The 4638-nt window shown below is 36.6% G+C and overlaps 1 pseudogene; it reads right to left on the reverse strand.

Annotated features, from left to right (window-relative positions):
* Positions 1 to 1018: 1018 nt before the first annotated feature.
* On the reverse strand, positions 1019 to 2855 carry LOC143679452 (vacuolar protein-sorting-associated protein 36-like; annotated as a pseudogene).
* Positions 2856 to 4638: the final 1783 nt, after the last annotated feature.

The following is a 4638-nucleotide window of genomic DNA, read 5'->3' on the forward strand; positions in this document are numbered from 1 at the left end:
GGAAAGAAAAAGAAACATTTCTTTTCCGTTTTCTATTTCCTTGTCTTTGGCTTTGAGGAAAAAGAGCCTGTTAAAGGATCTCTGGCCCCTCGACCCTCACAGCAATTTCAGAGAATGCCTGGCCATCTACTTCCCAGATTTGAACTCATGTATCTGGGCTTATCTACACAGCTCTTTAATTCAGTGTCCAAATCCACAGCACTATTTTTTTTTACATGGGCAGACACCAGGAAATGAACCCAGGTCTCTAGCATGGCAGCTGAGAACTTTGCCAGTGAGCCACCATTGCCCACTAAAATCCATAGCACTTTTGACACAAAATGATATAGTTGCATTCTTTAAATGTCAACCATGAAAACATCACTTAAAAAAAAAAGAAAGAAATCAGTCATATTACTGTACATAAATCAAAAACAATTCTCTCCTTTTTAAAAGGTACTTTATTTGGTTTCTTGGAGACATGCCTATGACTGTTTCTAAAAGCTCTTAAGAAGAGACAGATATGTCTTATGCATTTTGTTACTTGTTCCACTATTGTCAGGTTCTCATAGGGATGAATTGATTTTGCGAAGGTACCCAAAATGGGCTCATTAGATATGGAGAAAATTTTCATTTATAATTCAGGGAATTTAGTTACATGAAAACAATGATTTAACCTGCCCAAACAAGCAACTTCTGTTTATCTGACCCCATGAACTAAATTCCCTTCCATACAAATGGTCAGATTTGATGATCAAGTTAAAATTCACTTGATTTTCAAGTCAAACTCAGAGGGTTCTACAATTAATCTACAATTATGATTTTAAAAATATATTGGTATTCCATTTTTGGTATTTTCCTATATTTATCTTAAATAAGCATTTTGGACCATACTATTTAGGAAGAAATTAAAACTTTATATTATACTGTGAAGTTCCAATAAATTTTTAATTTATCAGGTGTTATCTCCTAGCTCAATGCCATACAACCTCTACACAATACAAGTATATGGACGAAAAGTATTTCAAATACGAAGTCCTTAGCTGTTTATCATAAATAGATCTGGATAAAACTGCAAGCCTTCCACTGAGTCATCTTGGCATAGATGGCCCATCTTTTCTGCAAGAAGTAGCCTTTCTTTGGCCAGGAGGACAGACATTCCCAGAAGCTAGGCAAACTCTTCTGATGTTAAGGATTTCTTTTCTGAAATTGTCTCTAGGGCTGAGGCCACAAGTTCCTCTTTCACGTGGAACTGGAACTCGAGTACCATGATGCCACTGTCAAAAATATGGAGACTAGGAGTTAATGTGAAAGCCTCTAGCATCTTGAATGCATTCACTAAATCCATTCATCAAGCACAATTTACTACAGTTCACTTCTGTAAGTGGCATTATTGTCCCCCCACTTCCTCTAAAAACTCCACAGTATTACAACCACTATTTGACCATGGGGTAATGCATGGGGTACTGTGTGCCTGAGCCAGAGGTTTCCTGGTAACTGGGTTAGCTATTCCCAGGTGTGCTGGTTTGAAAGGAAGTATGCCCCCTAAGAAAAGCCATGTTTTGATATAAATCCCATTTCTTAAAGGTAGAATACTCCCTATTCAAATTCCCTATTCAATACTGTATATTTGAAACTGTAATGAGATCATCTCCCTAGGTGATGTGATTTAGTCAAGAATGGTTGTTTAACTGCATTAGGGGATGATATGTCTCCACCCATTTGAGTGGGTCTTGATTGGTTTATTGGAGTCCTATAAAAGGAGGAAATATTTTGGAGATTCAGAGAGATTGAGAGAGAGCAGAGAATGCTGCAGCACCATGAAGCAGAGAGTCCACCAGCCAGTGACCTTTGGAGATGAAGAAGGAAAATGCCTCCCTGGGAGCTTCATGAAATAGGAAGCCAGGAGAGAAAGCTAGCAGATAATGCCATATTTGCCATGTGCCCTTCCAGCTGAGAGAGAAGCCCTGACTATGTTCGCCACGTGCCTTCTCACTTGAGAAAGAAACCCTGAACTTCATCAGCCTTCTTGAACCAAGGTATCTTTCCCTGGATGCTTTTGATTGGACATTTCTATAGACTTGTTTTAATTGGGACATTTTCTTGGCCTTAGAACTGTAAACTAGCAACTCATTAAATTCCCCTTTTAAAAAGCCATTCCGTTTCTGGTATATTGCATTCCAGCAGGTAGCAAACTAGAACACCAGGCTCAGCAAGTAGGATTTAAACCTGATAGTCTCATCTTCTGTGATGTCACCTTGTTTGTCTTTAATTTTATTAGCAATTGATTGTGATAATGCCACCATTCCTTTAGCCTTGACTATAAGCTTGCTGAGGTCCTCAAAGGTCTCAGACATGTTTTTGTTAGTTTCTTTTCTTTTTAATTCCAGATTCCTTTCATTAATACCTACAATTTCTATAGCCCTTATTTTTCCTGACTGGTGTCCTCTACTTGTTTGTACTGACTGGGAAGTTGGCATATGCTCCCATCTTCTCTCTGTCATTTGTTTTGATAAACACCTGTAACATTAAACCTGGCCATTTGCTTTGAAGGCAGACATGGTGGATGAATTCTTACTACTTTGAAATGGACCAGATTCTTTGTTAGGAGGTGCTGGGTGAAGAGGAACTATTATTTTGGTACTTTTTCCAATGCCAACCACCTCTTCTTCAGTGAATACAATTTGGAAAAGAGAAATGGCCATGCAGCATTCATGAATTTTCTGATCTCTCCAAACTAGTCAGTGTGTATGAAGAAGAAGGACCCCAGTATCAAATTTTATCTTCCTGCTGTGGTAGATACGCACCCTGCACTGCTGGAGCACCAGGGTCTCCTTGGTCTCCAGGAGATCAACTATCCGCATGAAGTGGTCCATGTTTGCCGCTGCTTGCTGGCACTACTCTGCTCAGAGCAACGAGCACTGAGCCCGGAGCCCTGACTCCCGAGCCTATAACCATGATTTTAATACCTTTAATATCTGTTTAAGAACAGAGTGAAGCACTTCATAAGGATGTGTTTGCTATGATCCATGAATGCTAGTGTACTAGTCTCTGATTGCTGCTCTAACAAGTTACCAAAAATTTAGTGGCTGCAAACATCATAAATTTATATTCTTGCAGTTTTAGAGGTCAGAAGTCCTGCATGGGTCTCACTTGCTAAAGTTAAAGTGTTGGCAGGGTTACACCTTTTTCTGGAGGATCTAAGGGAGAATCCATCCCCCTTGCCTTTTGCAACTTCTCTGCGCATCCCACATTCCTAGGCTCATGGCTTCTTTCCTTCATCTTCAAAACCAGCAAGGTGGCTTAAGTCTTCTCACTTGACATCACTCAGATCTCCTCTTCTGCCTAACTCTTTCAATTTTAAGGATCAGTGTGATTACATTAGGCCCACCCAAATCATTGAGTATTATCAGCCCAACTCAAACACTCAAGTTAATCACATCTGCTAAATCATGGTGCCATAAGAAGTATCATACTCATGGGTTCCCAGGACTAGGATGTAGAAATCTTTAGATAATCATTATTCTGAGTGCCACGGATGGTACTAAAAATAATTCATAAAACATTCCATTATTACAGGGCTAATTAAATTTACTATAAAATATAGTTAAATTTATTAATTATATTAAATACAATTTATTATGAAATATTTGAAAATTTGGCAAATTCTTCCTTTTGAAAGTGATTATTTTAATTCTTAATTTTCATGTTACAAGCATAGTTGGGGTTATTATTATTTCTTAAGCATCTAATTAGATTTAGGGTATTTTTCCTTATCTATGAGAAGCAGTTTAGAGTTATTTAATATGGATGTATCAATGAAAAGGAAAGTGTCTAGTATTTTTGCTATTCATATCACAGTCACACGGTACAATTTGAGACGAGCTGAAGAGATTTTTTTTTAAACTCTTCATAATTTAGGGAAAGGATCAGCTGGTGACCACTATAAAATTAACAAGGATTCTTATATTTTTACAAAGGCATATGGTTCCATATGGTTATGGGTTCAAGTGTTTACCTTGTTGAACATATTTCACGCAGAGCATATATTTGTTGTCCTTGGTTTCACCAGATGATTCCTTACACTCATCTCTGGCAAATGCTGTAAACACTTTCACATTGTTTTTACAATAATTTTAAACATACTTTCTCTCTGTGATTTATTTTGATAAGAAGAGTGAAAAAAGAATGGAAAGTTTAAACTCTGTTTATATATTTTAAAGATAATCCAAAGTATTATTTCCTATCTCAAATAAAAAGGAGTTAATCCATCTTCAGGAATTGAGCCTATATATCTGTGTGTGACCTTTTGCCCTTTTTGGGGATCTGTTGTGTTTATAAAATCTCTCATCTATTCAAACAAAATCCACCAGTCTCTCAATTTAAACTAATTTTGATTGTTCTATAACCCAAAAGTAATTTCCTTTAACAATTCATGAACAGTCTTAAATAAATAAGTATTTCCAAATATGTTTAGACTTGAGATTTTTATCATTTTGAATTTGGCCAAGAAAATATCACAGGGAGCACTTCAACGAATAAAATAGCATTCTTTATAATTTTCCACTTTGTTTTTGAATTTGACATAATTTACCTTTTTATGAGAGTGATTGTATCATTTTAATGTTAACTTTAAATTCATTTGTTCATTCATTACTA

Source organism: Tamandua tetradactyla, chromosome 4 (assembly GCF_023851605.1).
Source record: "Tamandua tetradactyla isolate mTamTet1 chromosome 4, mTamTet1.pri, whole genome shotgun sequence".
Lineage (NCBI taxonomy): Eukaryota > Metazoa > Chordata > Mammalia > Pilosa > Myrmecophagidae > Tamandua > Tamandua tetradactyla.